Source organism: Pseudophryne corroboree, chromosome 3 (genome assembly GCF_028390025.1).
Source record: "Pseudophryne corroboree isolate aPseCor3 chromosome 3, aPseCor3.hap2, whole genome shotgun sequence".
Taxonomy (NCBI): Eukaryota; Metazoa; Chordata; class Amphibia; order Anura; family Myobatrachidae; genus Pseudophryne; species Pseudophryne corroboree.
Genome location: NC_086446.1, coordinates 486,321,586 through 486,339,326, shown reverse-complemented (window position 1 = coordinate 486,339,326; position 17,741 = coordinate 486,321,586).

The following is a 17,741-nucleotide window of genomic DNA, read 5'->3' as shown; positions in this document are numbered from 1 at the left end:
TCCAGCACTGTCACCTGACATATCATGGTGCCGTGCAGGCAGTCTGCTGGCTGCCCGTCCTCCAGTCTCTCCTTCACTGGGTGTCCTGCTGCCACTTAGCTAAGCTCCGCCCCCAGACTGTACGGGGAGCTGCTGCTGCAGGAAGCTTGGCAAGTGTTTTCTTGATTAATGTGTGTATACTGTTTGTGTGTGTACTGTATGTATATGTGGTGGTGTGTACTGTGTGTGGTGTGGGTACTATGTGTACTATGTAGTGGTGGGTGTGTGTATAGTGTGTACTGTGTGTGCATGTATATATGTGGTGGTGTGTGTACTGTGTGTGCGTGTGTTTATATATGTGGTGGTGGGAGTGTGGGTATATGTGGTGGTTGATGTGTGTACTGTGTGTGTGTAGTGTGTACTGTGTGTGTAAAGTGTATACTGTGTATATCTGGTGGAGGGGGTGTTTGTGTGTACTTTGTGTGTGTATATGTGGTGGTGGTGGAGATGTGTGTGTGTGTGTGTGTGTATATGTGGTGGTGAGGGTGTGTGTGTATATGTGATGGTGGGGATTTGTGTGTGTATATGTGGTGGTGGGGGTATGTGTGTGTATATGTGCTGGTGTGTGTATATATGTGGGGGTATACATTGTGTGTAGTTTGTAGTGTGTCTGTATATATGTGGTGATGGAGGTTTCGTGTGTATATGCTATGTTTGGGAGGGCTGCACTAATACCTATTTGTTATATGAGTAGCAGCTGAGGAGGGAAGGGGTTCCACTAGCCCTTAGAAATTGGATACTTAGCATATATAACTCCCAGGGTTTATCCTAAATGAATAATATCACATATTCAGTCTACTTTTAAAATCTGGTATAATCCAATTTATTATGTTTTAAAGCATAAAAACACAATATTATTTACAGTTTACATGGTTTATATAATGCTGGTGGTCCTAATACCGGTATACATAGACAGTACATGACAAAAAACAAGAAACATTTAAAATCATACTTGCCTACTCTCCCGGAATGGCTTGGAGGCCCCAGAAAATCGAGTGACCGTCCCCCCATACATCCTAAGGAATACATTTTTCCCTCTTTTTACCAGTTGGGAGGCTCCCTATCACTCGCTGCTCAGAGCAGAGCAGTGGTGACCAGACACTATACGCATGCCCACAGCGTCTATTCCAGTGTGGCAGAGGGACTGGGGGCATGGCCAGCAGCTCACAGAGCACTAACCATGCCCCCACTATGACGGAAATTGAAGGTGTGGCTTGCGATTGAGTCATCCACGCGAAACCACGCCCCCTTTCTCCCCTGCTTCAGGAATCCAAATGTTGGGAGGTATGATGTGGTGGTGTGGGAGTTCGTCTGTACTTTGTGTGTGTATGTAATGTGTACTGTGTGTGTGTGTATGTGTGGTGGTAGAGGTGTGTGTGTACTTCATGTGTGTGTAGATGTGGTGGTATGTGTACTTTGTGTGTGTGTACTGAGTGTGTATATGTAGTGGTGGGGGTGGGTGTACTTTTATATGTGTACTGTGTGTCTATACCAGAGGTTCCCAAACGCTGTCCTCAAGGCACCCCAACAGTCCAGGTTTTAGGTATAGCCATGGCTCAGCACAGATGGTTAAATCAAATTGACTAAGGTGCTAATTAGGTCACCTGTGGCCAAGCATGGATACATTTAAAACCAGGACCATTGGGGTGCCTTGAGGACTGCGTTTGGGAACCTCTGGTCTATACTGTATGTGGTGGGTGGGTGTACTTTATGTGTCTAGTGTGAGTACATATGGGTGGGTGGACTTTGTGTGTGTGTACTGTGTGCGTGTATATGTGGTTGTGTGGGGAGGTAAATGAGTTAGTGGGTACTGGGATGTTGAAATTCATCAATGAATGGCTTATGAGTGCTAGGTGGGGGTAGTTAATGGGTGCTGCTGTGTGTTGTAAGGGGTGCTGCTGTGTGTGTGTAGTATCGGGTTCTGCCGTGTGAGTGTAGTAAGGGGTGCTGCTGTGTGTGATTGTAGTAAGGGGTTGTGCCATGTGTGTGTAGTAAGGGGTGCTGCGGAGTGAGTGTGATAATGGGTTCTGTGGTGTGAGTTTGGTATCGGGTGCAAGTGTGCGTAGTAAGGGGTGCTGCCGTGTGTGTGTAGTATGGGGTGCTGCTGTGTGTGTCTGTAGTATGAGGTGCTGTTGTGTGAGTGCAGTAAGGAGTTCTGCTATGTGAGTATAGTAAGGGGTTCTGCCATGTAATTGTAGTAAGGGCTGCTGCTGCTGTGTGTGTAGTAAGGGCTGCTGCGGAGCGAGTGTGGTAATGTATTCTGTGGTGTGAATGTGGTATCGGGTGCAAATGTGTGTGTAGTAAGGGGTTCTGCCGTGTGTGTGTAGTAACGGGTGCTGCGGTGAGAGTGTAGTAACAGGTTTTGCGGTGAGAGTATAGTAACAGGTGCTGCGGTGAGTGTGTAATAGTGGGTGCTACAGGTCATGCCCCGCCACATCACTAGTCACATCCTCGGCGGTCATATATAATAGGTCCTTTGTAAATTTCAGCTCCAGGCCCATGTGGAACTTAATATGGCACTGCTGTTCGTCCAGCTCAGGGGATCCTGCCAGTGGTGGTTTTAGGTGCGGGCTATCAGGGCGGGCACCCGAGACGCTGCAGCCTGAGGCCGCAGTCATTCCGCCAGAGCCATCAGCACCCATCTGCTGCCTGCACCAAAATGCCCCTCGTCACTTCCTGCTCCGGCCGGCCGCCTACCATCCTGGCCACTTCACGCTGGCCGTACCCCACCGTGGAAGTATAACAAGAACATAGAGCTGGAGGACCACAGGTGCCAAATGGTGAGTGACGACTTACTGGTGCAATTTGTATAAGGCGCTACCTGGCGCAATGTGTATAATGGGCTACTTGGCGCACTGTGTATAATGGGCTACCTGGCGCACTGTGTATAACGGGCTACCAGGCGCAATGTGTATAAGGGGCTACCTGGCGCAATGTGTATAAGGGGCTACCTGGCGCAATGTGTATAAGGGGCTACCTGGCGCAATGTGTATTAGGGGCTACCTGGCGCAATGTGTATAAGGGGCTACCTGGCGCAGTGTGTATAAGGGGCTACTTGGCGCACTGTGTATAATGGGCTACCTGGTGCAATGTGTATAATGGGCTACCTGGCGCAATGTGTATAAGGGGCTACCTGGTGCAATGTGTATAAGGGGCTACCTGGCGCAATGTGTATAAGGGGCTACCTGGCGCAATGTGTATAAGGGGCTACCTGGCGCAATGTGTATAATGTGCTACCTGGTGCAATGGGTATAATGTGCTACCTGGTGCAAATGTGTATAATGGGCTACTTGTGCAATGTGTATAAGGAGCTACCTGGTGCAGTTTGTATAACATGCTCTACCTAGTGCAACATGTATAAAAGGGGCTCTACCTAGCGTGTATAAGGGGTACTACTGTGTGGTGTAATGTGACTGATGGAGACTACGGTGTGGTATAATGTGAATTGGTACTATTATGTGGCCATGCCCCTTCCCCAATGAAGCCCCTCCCCTACATTATTTGCTCACGTCATCAGCGAGCACTGTCCCTGTTTTAAATGGGGAAAAGTGGGGCACCAAAGGAATCGTACACCCTGGGTGCCATAAGGTCTAGAACCAGCCCTGGATCCTGCCCCCCTCAGCAAACCCCGCCTCCACTGGGGCTGCTTACAGAGGTTTCCTCAGCTGGTTTTCCATCCCAATCTGCCCTTGGCAGCAGTCAAGCTTAGCTTCTGGAAGACAGCCCGGGAGATCGTGACTGAGTTATCTGGCTGGTGCTGATTGTTAAGTAAAGCCGGGATAAATAGCTGCTGCACAGACAGAGGTTGGTGCACGCCGTGAGGCATGGCTTCTTCATAGGGAAGGGGTGAACCCTCAGTTATCCCCCTGTAGTTGTGTCCCCAGCAGCTGTGCCACCAGTTAATTTGCCCCCTGTAGTTGTGCCCCCAGTAGCTGTGCCCTCAGTTGATTTGCGCCCAGTAGCTGTTCCCCCTGTACCAGTGCCCCCAGTAGATCTGCCCCCAGTAGCTGTGCCTCGTGTAGTTGTGCCCCCTGTAGATCTGCCCCAAGTAGCTGTGCCTCTTGTAGCTGTGCCCCCTGTAGCCGCTTTGAAACCCTAAACAAAAAAAATACACCATACTTACCAGCCTCGCTCCTGCTTCTGGACAGCTGCTGCCGCTGCCTCCGGGCGCCGGCTCCTCTCTATGGGAGAGACGTCATGACATCTCTTCCATAGCAGCGCCGCACTGACACTAGGGTCAATTTTGACCTCTAGCGTCAGTTAGCGACGCCGGCTGCAGCGGGCACACACCGCGCTCGCTGCAGCCAGGGGAGCGGGGAGAGAGGGAGGTAATACTTCTATTCACTGCACGTTATGGAGCTGGCAGGGTGACTGGGAGCGCTAATGTATTGTAATACAGCTATATCACTGCATGTGTGGAGCTGGTAGGGTGACCAGGAGAGCTGATGTGATGTAATACGGCTATATCACTGCACGTATGGAGCTAGCTGGGTGACCAGGAGCACTGATGTGATGTAATACGGCTATATCACTGCACGTATGGAGCTGGCTGGGTGACCGGGAGCGCTGATGTGATGTAACTATGCTATATCACTGAACGTATGGAGTTGGCAGGGTGACCGGGAGCGCTGATATGATGTAACACTGCTATATCACTGCACGTATGGAGCTGGCAGGGTGACCAGGAGCACTGATATGATGTAACACTGCTATATCACTGCACGTATGGAGTTGGCAGGGTGACCGGGAGCGCTGATATGATGTAACACTGTTATCTCACTGCACATATGGTGCTGGCAGGGTGATCGGGACTGCTGATGCGATGTAACACTGCTATATCACTGCACGTATGGAGCTGGCAGGGTGACCAGGTGACCTATTTGATCCTTATTTCTGTGTAAGGGTATCCTTATGTCTATCCCATTCATGTTTATATTGCTCTACTGTCTTAGCCTCTACCACCTCTGATGGGAGGCTATTCCACTTATCCACTACCCTTTCTGTGAAGTAATTTTTCCTCAAATTTCCCCTGAACCTCCCTCCCTCCCTCCAGTGTCAGTGCATGTCCTCGTGTCCTATTACTTCTCTTCATTTGGAGAATGTTTCCCTTTTGGATCTTGTTTTACCCCTGATATATGTGACAATCTCTATCATGTCCCCCCTTTCCCTTCTCTGCTCCACACTCCACACTTTTTTCAGATAGTCGCCGCCTATGGGGGAGTGTATTTTAGCTTTGCAAGTGTGCGAACACTTTTGCAGCCGACGGCACAAAAACTTTTTTTTTTTCAGTTTCTGAGTAGCTCTGGACTTACTCAGCCGCTGCGATCACTTCAGTCTTTTTGGTCCCGAAATTGACGTCAGACACCCGCCCTGCAAACGCTTGGACACGGCTGCATTTTTCCAAACATTCCCAGAAAACGGTCCGTTAACACCCACAAACGCCCTCTTTCTGTCAAATCACCTTACGTTCCGCTGTGCGAATGGATTCTTCGTTAAATCCATCACCCATCACCGATCCTCTTTGTACCCATACGACCCGCCTGCGCGTTGCGGTGCTTATGCATGCGCAGTTTTGCCGAGATTTAACCTTATCGCAGTACTCCAAAAAGTTGCTAGCGAGCGATCAACTCGGAATGACCCCCATAGTGAGATGTTTTAGTCTTTCTGGGTATGTTGTGTGATGTAGGCCATGCACCATACTAGTTACCCTTCTTTGTACAGTCTCTAATGTAATAATATCCTTCTGAAGATATGTCCTCCAGAACTAGACACAGTATTCTAGATGATACCGCACCAGTGACCTATACAGTGGCATTATTACTTCTCTCTGCTGCTGATTCCTCTCCCTATGCACCAAGCATATGACTAGCCTTCCTCATTGCTGTGTTACATTGCTTACAGTGAAATAGATTGTAACTGCGCCTGTCAGGCAATGAATATATGGATGTGCTTGAAAGACTTGTAAAAGAGAAAAAATAAATGATTTACTAAGTTCGTTATAGACAGACAATAATTCTAGATGTCACAAATCACATAACAACAATCACAGTTGGCTCTTGATAAAAGAAATAGGGAAATTTCAATAGAAAGAATTGAATGAGAAAAAGAAATGCTGGTACTTGCAGTGTCCCTAATAAAGGGAGTGTGATTAGTCTTATGTCCACTAGAGGATGGCGCCCCACCTCTCTGTGTATGAAGTGTCTTGTGTAATGAAGGGAGCGCCTTAATAGTTCCAAAACGTGTTACGGTCTCTATTGGTCCGACACTCAGGTGGTGGAGGGGGGTGGTGGTGTAAACAGAAGCCCGGTGACGATGGTGTCAAAGTCAGAAAAATATCACTATGCACACTGCCATATTTGCACCTCATACATGTCCGCTCTGCGCGTGCGTACACTCTCCCGTGCGTGCGCATACACGCAGTCGCGTGCACCCGCAGGCGCACGGTATGGGCATTTACGGTAGAGATTGTATGCGTCTAGCGGGCGACTCTTTCGTTACATATTTTCACCATATAATGTATTTTGTAGATTATGGTCCCTTTGATAGAATCTGAAAGTTTGGTTAATGTAGAATGTTCATGGACAGAGAAATCCCTCTTTGTTTGATACGAAGGGTCAGACAGGAGTAATACAGTGGTGTTTAGTATCCATCGGAAGAGTATTTAATTAGCAATATTCCGGTGTTGGTTTGAAGCGAATTAATCGCTCGTGCGAATAGTTATGGACATAAGAAGTTTATGTCCATTTACTATTATTTGCACTTACTTATCCATGCGGCGGGAAACCTAGTTTCCCACCCACCTGAGCAGTTGGAAATCGTCACAGCCCACCTGTATGAATCAACCTATGACCTTTTGTTATAATGCGAGGAGGAATTCCTGTGTCCAATGAACAATGAGATTGTAGGGACCATTGAATTGTATTGTGTGTGGGGCATAAATAGACAAGCCGATCACATCCAGCTCTTACTCTTCAACGGTTCTCATTGCTGAAAATCGGGAGCTGGATGTCCAGAGGCGCATGCGATCGTTCCCCTTTGTGCGTAAGTTTTCTCCGCAATCATATTGTCTTTCTTGTTATTATGGGCCATATCTCTCTCTCTCTCTCTTCTCCTCTTTCTCTCATTTTCCCTTAAACGTAATTGTATTGTATTTACTGTATAGTTATCTGGTTAGTTAGTCTATGTTATATTGTAGTGTATGACTTGTATTGTATTAATTCTTTTGCAAGTATAACATTCATAATATATATATATAAGGCGTTGGACCCTAAGCCCAGGTATCTGTGTATTTCTTATAGTGTTAAGTATTCACAGAGCGTCGGTGACGCTCAAACAGCTTTTAAGTTAATAAGGTTACACTGTGTAATATCTACACCCTATCTCTTCACTAAGGTTTTACTGCATGTTACATTGTTTATGGTTTAGATATAAAGGTTTAACATTGTGAGCGTCTGCGCCGCTGGTGATCTCCTCGTGGTCCCGAGCGTCCGCTACGCTATAGCGAACCATTACGTTAGTCGGCAGCCAATAGCGTGCCTGCCTGTGATCTCTTGGCCGTGAGCGAACGTGACGCTTGAGCGTCTCGACCACGGCTAAGCGATTGTTACGCAACGTGCGTACCCTTACGGTACTCCATACGTCAATAGCGTATAGTGTTCTTAGGCCTCTTGAAGGGTTTTAAATAAGATAAATATTTAGCTTTATCAATTGGCGGCTCGTCCTGTCCTTCACATATCTCTGCTAGGTAATTTCAGCAGACATTATCCATCAGCAAAGGGCGGGAGATCATATTCTTCGCAGTGCTGACGGGATAAGCGTCTGCTTCGCTTAGTAAAGGGTGCTGATGGAATCCGGAACCGGAGGTAAGAACAAAACGCTAGTGTCTTTTAAACCTGTTTATTTCTGTCTTGCGTACGCACGCACGCACATATCTGCATTTCTTTTTCATTCGTGTATTTTCATATATCACTCTCCTGTTTGCCATTTTATAATTGATAAAACGTGCTAAGAGAGATTTGTCGCTATTTCACAGTTAAAGTGTAAAGCCCACACGCAACTCTACCTAAGGTATAAGGAGAGATTGGTGTGTTGCGCGGTAGACGATCGAGAATCATCTACATTGATAAACGTGTTAGTTGTGTTACGGTGGATATTTGCTTTGCGTACACGTGTCTCTAACAAAGGGTGAGACTCGCGTACGCAACTCAAAGGCCGACGCACGCAGCGTAAATTACGCAACGGAGCGTCTGGGTACGCCCACGTAACTCAAGCCACACGATAGTGTTGATTTTCAACAGGCGATAAATAGCGCAACAGGCGATAAATAGCGCAATAGGCGGTAAGTAGCGCAAGTCTATTTTAGTGTCCGAAATTTAGATTAACAGATCCTTCTCCAAATTCACAACACATCTGGTCTAAAGAAAATTTCTGCGCAGAAATAGAAATAGAAACAAAAGTGTACATGTGGTGAGTGAGTGTTTTGTATATATAAGTTTATACAATTTTCCAGGTTGAACCACAAGAAGTCGAGTTCTCGCAGAGGTACATGCATGTAAGTGTCGTACATGGTGGCGAGGGAGGCATCCTTTGTTAAATATAAAAATTTGAGCAGTAGAGTATAGTAGACCAGGAGGTCATACTACAGACCAGGAGGTCCAGGTACAGCAGACTAAGAAGTCTGCCATAAATAAGAGAAAAGGGCACAACCCAGGGGGTTGGTGCAAAACCCATATAGGCCAATAAAGCTCTGGCTGAAGGAATTCGCAGCCGAAATTTTCGATTCCACTGGTCGCTCAGCACATAAGATTAGTTGCTTATGTGCTGAACGATTGTACCGCACGTAATTGTGTACATTAGTTAATCTGACCAGTACCATTTGTGTACGAACCCGGTCATAAAACTATTTGTACACTCTGATGTGATTTGTGTAATTTTTTATTTTCTGAAGGGAAGTTCGCTGGTCACTCAGGAATTGTCCAACAACCAATAGTTACTGGAAAGAGTAAGTGTTCTGCGGATATCCCTCGCATGTTCCAGTAAATAGAGGTTCATAGGGGCCCTGGGTCGAGTACGCCAGCGCTAAGGCAGTGTGTAGGTCGTATTGGTCGGCGTGGGCGAGTGAGTGGGGTACTCGGTAAACCGCCACCGTCAGCCTATCGTGAACATTTTGGTTTTTGTAAAGGTTCGCTTAAGACCCTGATTGAAGGTCAGAGGTGGTGAAAGCAACGCCTGCAAGTTATGGGGGCCAATTGTTCAGGAAGGGGGCGATCAACCTCGGTTCGGGTTGATTCAGTAAACCGACCAGTCGGGTCGGCAAGGTACGTAATGTGTGAAAAATATGGTTCACATACAGAGGTTTTATGTGATGAATGGGAGAGAATGACAGTGCATGACGGGGAGAAATTCCCAAGAGTAGGTAGCTTTAGCCCAGAAGTGTTGCAAAATTTAAGGAGGAGGATATGTCTCATTAAATCAACAAAGAGACGAATCCAACATTATGATTATTTGCAGTTATGGCAACAGGAGGGTGAAATACAGAGAGGATTGGCTCTGGCGGCAGGATCTAATCCTATCAAGAAATTGATAGCGACGGCCCCGCCGCCACCATACATATCAGGAGAGAAATTGGTTGCGGAGAATGACGCATTAGGGTGTAACAAACAAACACTTAGCAACTGTGTAAATGTTAATAAGTTAACAAATGCAAGTATTAACCCGTGCAAGTTGTACCCTGTTTTGAACTTTCCCCAGGAGTGTGATCAAGAGGACGAATCGGCAACAATATCGGCGCTCTCTCTAGCAGCCACCATAGCTGAGACAACAGTAGGCACGGCTCCACCCACGAGATTAGTAACAAAAGCCCCTACCGGAGGGATAGGTGAGGTCGTATCTACAGGTAAGTACGGCACCATACACTACGCTGAAACCATTTCACCACAGGCTGTAGAACCTACACAGAGTGATGTTAGTAGACTTAATCCTGTTAGGGTAATAGCAGTGCCAAATGGGAAAACTGACACGACAGGAATCACACCTGTTAGGAACATTGCCATGTACAGCCCATTTTCCCGAATGGAATTAAGAACCATAGTGTCTGAATTCCCTGATCCTAGAAAAGACTTAGTTGCTAGCCAGAAATACATCAGAGACCTAGGGAACACTTTAGAGCCCAATAACAAAGACTGGCAGGTATTGCTGAGGGCATGTTTACCCTCCAATGTCGACGCAGCTCAATTTTTAACTGACTGTGGACTGGATCAGGATGTACCTCTTACAGATGTGTACAACAAAGATAACGTAAAAAGAATAAGTTTACAGTTAAAGGAGTATTTCCCAGCGGTAGTTAAGTGGAACAAGATTTTCTCCATTAAACAGAAAGAGTCAGAAACAGCTGCAGAATATTTTCACAGAGCATTACTAGAAATGGCAAAATACACAGGTATAGAGGACATTAAAACAAACATAAACCATCGAGAAGTAGCTGTATCTGTACTGATGGATGGTTTAAAAGAGACACTAAAGACAAGGGTACAGACCACACAACCATGTTGGCGAGGTCTGTCGGTGGCTACTTTGAGAGAGGCTGCTATTGATCACGACCGGAATATCACCCGACACAGGGAGTCACAAGGTGATAAGTTAATGGCCGTAAGTATACAGGCCCTGACCACAAGGCAGCCTTTGTATAAATCACCAAACCCTGTGGGTAAGTCAAATGTGGTAACTTGTTTTTCATGTCATAGACAGGGACACATGGCACGAGACTGTAGAGTGAAAAATTCACAAAACTCATATCAACCCCCTAGACAACGACACGACATACGACATTGGGAGCAGGGTCCGCAGAAACGGAGTTATGAGCCACATGCAGGGGAAACAAAAAGATACCCCCCGAACAGAGACTGGCAAACCTCTGGCAGTTCCCATTTAACCCCTTCACAAGTAGTTGCTGCCAGCGGGATTCAGGGAGGTCACCATACCCAATATGGGTGTGGCCATACCTGTAGTCTGCAGCCAGTAAAATTGATTGCAAGTCTTGGGAGTGAACCTGAAATTGCAATTAATGTAGCTGGTAAAACATTAAACTTCCTTGTAGATACAGGGGCGGCCAAATCAGTGATCAATTCGACAGTGGGCATGAGAACCACTGGTAAGACAATTCCAGCCATGGGAGTAACGGGAGTAGTCCAGCACTACCCTGTTAGCAAACCAGCCGAGATTACAGTAGGGCCTTTACATACCAAGCATTCCTTTCTGCTGGCTGCATCGGCACCGACTAATCTCCTGGGAAGAGACTTACTGTGTAAAATGGGGTGCGTCATTTATTGTACTCCTGAAGGTGTATTCTTGGACATACCTGAGAATCACGCTCAGGAAGTGCAAGACATGTTAGACTCCCCATCAAAATTAATGTCACATACCATTATGACAAATAGGACTCCATCCCAAGTAGAAGAAATGACATCCCAGATACCAGAGTCACTTTGGACTAAAGATGGACAGGACACTGGATTAATGGCAAACGTAGCTCCGGTAGTTGTACAAGTAAAAGATGGTAGGATAGCTCCAAAAATCCCACAGTACCCTCTGAAGCCAGAGGTGGAATTAGGAGTTTACCCAGTAATAGAGCGCTTGCTACAACAGGGCATTCTGGTAAGAACGTCCAGCACTGCCAATAGTCCCATCTTCCCTGTGAAAAAGAGTGGGGGGAGGGGTTACAGGCTAGTGCAGGATCTAAGGGGGATTAACAAAATAGTTGAGAGTCAGTTCCCCGTAGTGCCAAATCCAGCTGTCATCCTTATGCAAATCCCTCCCACTGCGAAATTTTTCACTGTTATTGACCTCTGCTCCGCTTTCTTTTCGGTACCTCTGCACCCTGACAGTCAATATTTGTTTGCATTCACATACAGAGGAGTCCAATACACATGGACTCGATTACCACAAGGTTTCATAGACAGTCCAAGTATATTTTCCCAGGCTTTGCATGATTGTTTACAGTCTTTCCAACCAGAGAGTGGATCAGTATTAATACAGTACGTGGATGATCTACTACTGTGTTCTGATTCATTGGAAGCATCCCTGAAGGATACGAAACAGCTCCTGTTTCATCTTTCAGACACAGGACACAAGGTTTCCAAAGACAAGTTACAATTATGCCAAACTAAGGTAAAATATTTGGGACACTGTCTAACACAAGGACTGAGACACCTGACCGCTGATAGAATTCAAGCAATTAGAGACATGACTCTGCCACAAACCCAGCAACAGATCAGAACATTTTTAGGAATGTGTGGGTATTGCCGTAACTGGATCCCAGGGTTTTCCATTCTAGCGTTACCTTTGCAGGAGATGGTTTCCTCAAACAAACCTGATCGGATTTCGCATACAGACGAGTCCGAGATGGCATTTGAGAGACTTAAACAGTGCCTAACGCAGGCGCCAGCATTAGGTATGCCAGACTATGGGAAACCCTTTGAGCTGTACGGAACAGAAAGTGCTGGTTGCGCGGCAGGCGTCTTAACCCAAAAGCACGGTGATGCCAGCAGGCCAGTAGCATACTACAGCGCTCAGCTAGATACGGTAGCGCGATCCCTCCCCACATGCTTGCGAAGCGTTGCTGCGATAGCATTGCTAGTAACGAAAAGCGAAGATGTAGTGCTAGGTCACAACCTCACAATTCATACACCACATGCAGTGTCAGCCTTGCTAAATTCTGCCCAAACCAGGCACGTCTCATCAGCGCGGTTTACAAGATGGGAATTGGCACTAATGGCCCCCGTAAACATCACCATAAGGAGATGCAGTGCATTAAATCCTGCAACATATCTCCCAGGTGTGCCTGGACAGGCACAAAGGGTGGAGGATGAGAGTGGTGGGGAAGGAGAATTTAATACAAAGGAGGACACACATGATTGTATGGAATATTTGACCCAAAATTTTACCGCAAGGCCTGACATCAGTGACAACCCACTGGAAGATGTAGATCTAACCTTCTACACGGACGGTAGTTGTCACAGACAGTCAGACTCGGGAGACTTGTGTACTGGATACGCAGTCGTAGATGACCAAGGCACCATAGAAGCAGAACCGCTAGGCTCACCTCACTCAGCCCAGGTTGCTGAACTGGTCGCCCTAACCAGAGCATGTGAATTGGCTAAGGGCAAATCAGCCAATATCTACACCGATTCTAGATACGCATTCGGGGTAGTCCATGATTTCGGAGCCCTATGGCGCCTCAGAAATTTCATGACGGCAGCTGGTACACCGGTAGCGCATGCAGCTCACATCAAAAGGCTTCTAACAGCGATACAGGAACCCGACAGAGTGGCTGTTATCAAGTGTAAAGCACACACATATAGCCAAGACCCAGTATCACTTGGTAACAGCCGAGCAGACGAAGTTGCTAAGTTAGCAGCTGGTACTCCCAGACAGACAGACATCACACAACTGATGGTATTTAATACCATCAACACACAGAAGTTGTGTGAAATGCAACATTTGTGTTCCACACAGGAAAAGGCAGTTTGGAAGGCAAAGGGATATGGCCAGGAGTCCTCAGGACTCTGGACGGATGGACAAGGTAAACCGGTGGCCCCCAGAGCATATCTTCCATGTTTAGCTGAGGCAGCTCACGGGCTGACTCATCTGGGCAAGGAAGGAATGTGCAAGTTGGTAAGAGCATATTGGTGCGCCCCAGGATTTTCATCTCATGCAAGTAAGAGAGCAATGTCATGCCTTACATGCTTGAGAAAGAATATCGGAAAGGCAATACCAACAGAACCATCTCATATCCCACCTACAGGCGGCCCTTTCCAGGTAATACAGATTGACTTTATTCAATTACCCCCTTGTCGAAATTTGAAATATGTACTTGTTTGTATAGATGTGTTCTCAAATTGGGTCGAAGCATTTCCTGCGGCCACAAATACCGCTATGTTTACTGCTAAGAAAATTGTGCAGGAATTTGTATGTAGATATGGTATCCCTAGAATAATTGAAAGTGATAGGGGTACCCATTTTACAGGTGATGTCTTTCAAGGAATGTGTAAGTTGATGGGAATTGATAGCAAGCTGCACACTCCATACCGTCCACAGGCGAGTGCGAAGGTAGAAAGAGTGAACAGCACTATTAAAAATAAACTGAGCAAAGTTATGGCAGAGACAGGATTGACATGGCCAGAAGCTTTACCCATTGTACTGTACAGCATCAGAACCACTCCCAGGTCCCCTCTTAATCTGTCTCCCTTTGAAATCTTGTTTGGTCGACAACCGCATGTTATGATTAACCCTCAGGATGATTTGAAGTGTAACAATGAAGTGACTGTAAAATACTTGATTAACATGAGTAAACAGCTAAGGAATCAAAATGACAATCTGAAGTTAGTGATTCCTGATTTACCAGATAGTAATTGTCATGACATTGAACCTGGGGATTATGTAATGATACGGAATTTTCTACGCTCAGGTTGCCTTATTGACAGATGGGAAGGACCATACCAAGTCTTATTGACTAGCACTACAGCATTGAAAGTTGCCGAGAGAGAGACTTGGGTTCATTCGTCCCATTGTAAGAAGGTTGCTGACCCAGAGAGGTCCCGTGATAAGGAACAGACGGTAGAGGAAGTTGTATCACTGGAGTGTCTGTTCCAGGAGGACTGAGGCGGCACCTGAGCATTGAGAATCACAAGATCAAAAGCAGTTGTCGATTCCCTGTTCCCTTTTATTGTTTTTCTCCACTTCCCATCCCCCCTCCCTCAAATTATTTTTCCCCCTTCTCATTCTTCTTCGTTTCCTCCTATAAGATGGACTTGCCCCAAGAGACTGTGATCCGGATTTTCCTGTTGACCAGAGCAGTCTGTTCCGGCGAGAGTACCATGGAGTTCGAGAGAGGTTCTGGAATGGGTTCTGATGACAGAGATGGAGGCGTAGTTTCCCAAGAACAACATAATCAACAAGCAAAGGCGAGTATCAGAAAACGATCCGATAGCATTGACCATAGAAGGAATTGTGAAGGATTGTTAGCTGAAGAAAACTGTATCTGTAGGCTCTGTGACAACGTAGTTGAGGATGGGTGCATCAAGAAATGGCAATCCAGTTTTAATATCCACATGGACCGGCATCCCTTGAGTGACTATCACTCCTTAGTGGGTAGTGTGTTAAATCAAACAGATTGTTGGGTATGCTCTCAAGTACCTCAAGGTCATAGCAAATCAGGACTAGTACCATTTCCTTTAACGATAGGTGAGGTACTTGAGCTAAGTGGTGGGAGGCCGGTGGACAGGAGGTTTAATATCTCCAGTCCTCCTAGTCTGAAGCTCCACCAATATCATGTGGATAGATCCCTAATATGTTTTAACATTTCCAATCCCCGAAAGCCGGGAAATTGGGAAGTGTCATGGAGTAACCAAACCATGACCTTTTCATATAGAGCAGATAGAATGCCAACAGATACAGAGCTTATACGCCACATAGCCAGTAGAGGAAAATCTTTCCGATATAGGTATACCCTAGGAAGTAGGATTACGAGAGTTGGAGAGGTATCACCAGGATACTGTGCACATATCGTACAAGCTGATACGTGTACTAGACAGATGGGAGAATTAGGGTTAGGAGATTTCACATGGAAGATGTGTAATATGGTTATGTCCTACTCCGTCCCATATGTTCTCCCCGATGATGCATATTTCATATGCGGGAGGAAGGCGTATAAGTGGCTTGCCCCAAACTCTGAAGGATTGTGTTATATTGGAAAAGTACTGCCTGAAGTAATGACTGTATCACATGCCAAAATGAAAGATATACACCGTGTTGCCCAAGCTCCTTATACTCACACCCACTACGAGCACGTAGTTAAACGGCACCTGATAGAAAGAACAGAGCATCCGGCCTCTGACATGATCCATGAATCCACCGGGATTCAGGTTCTAATCGCGTTAGATTTCACTCGCACCGCCAGAGGAGTGTTGAATTATAAATACATATCTGCGCTCGCAAATTTGTTAGACAATATCACAGAAATGTATGATGACACGTTTAGGTATACTGGAAGAGAACTTCAAGCTTATAAAACAGAACTGGTTCAGCATAGAATGGTTCTTAATTATCTCACAGCAGTAACAGGTGGATATTGTGTCACACTGGCAACGCAGTACGGCGTGAAATGTTGCACATATATTACAAATAGTACCGAGGACCCGGTCGAGGTCATAGACCAAAAGATGGACGATATTCTCCAATTGAAGTGGGAATTTCGCAGGAGACACAATCTCACCCTTGCTGCTGTGAGTAATGAGCTGACTGGTTGGGTGTCATGGTTGAACCCGCGAAATTGGTTCTCTGGTTTAGGAGAATGGGCTCAAGGAGTCATAATGAATGTAGGGAAGTTTCTCCTATGTATCTTAGGTGTTATCATAACGATTGGCTTGATATTTAGATGCGGTCAGGCTTTAACGAAGTGTAAACGAAGTACTAGGGTGATGAGTTTAAGGAGTGAGGAAATTGTAATTCCAATGGATTTGATTTATGACCCAACTGTAGAAACAATGATGTGATGAAAATGCGATTTCTACGGTCCGTTTCTTTCACCTGTTTTTCCGTTTTCTCCAAGGTAAAAAGACCCACTTGGACGAGGAATTTGATGATCCTGTATACAGACAACTGATGGATTAAAGAAGAAGTTTTGACAACCTTATACACAGATATTTGATGAACTTTGCCATAGACCCCCAGTTTCCCTAGAAATTTTAAAATTACGCTAGCCCAACACTTTTGTAAGTCTATGGACATTGACAAAGCTTTTTGCCCACACGCCTTTTGGCAAAAGCACAAAGAAGACTGCATTCAACAGACACCGAACAAGACTTCAACCGACAAATGTTCATTAACCTGACATAGAATACCACTGCATTTACCGTAATTATGTCTTTTCTTCATCTCTACAACCTCCAGGTAATTACACACATAGTCGATAGGGAATACAGGCACAGATATCAGCAATCACATATTCCCCCATTCATGTATCATCAACTAAAATGTGCTCCCCATTTTGTTACAACCACAGCCGAAAAGAGCTCGGTAAAGTTTGACAGCCCATCCACAGACCCGTACCACGGGATAAGAAGGAATTCAAATGTATACTTCGCAATACCTCGAAGCTTGATTTAAAACACGTACGGCACGATGATACATGACCCCCAAGCACGGATTCACACACACATACTTCTGCTATCTCACTAGGTCATACCCTTTTCCTACCTTCTCCTCTCCTCCCCTACCCAACCATGGAAATGTATTAACCCCTGACATATATTTTTCTCGTTTTTGAAATGTTTTAGGAAGTGGCAGTTATTGTTGACTGCCAAAGGGTGGACTGTCAAAGTCAGAAAAATATCACTATGCACACTGCCATATTTGCACCTCATACATGTCCGCTCTGCGCGTGCGTACACTCTCCCGTGCGTGCGCATACACGCAGTCGCGTGCACCCGCAGGCGCACGGTATGGGCATTTACGGTAGAGATTGTATGCGTCTAGCGGGCGACTCTTTCGTTACATATTTTCACCATATAATGTATTTTATAGATTATGGTCCCTTTGATAGAATCTGAAAGTTTGGTTAATGTAGAATGTTCATGGACAGAGAAATCCCTCTTTGTTTGATACGAAGGGTCAGACAGGAGTAATACAGTGGTGTTTAGTATCCA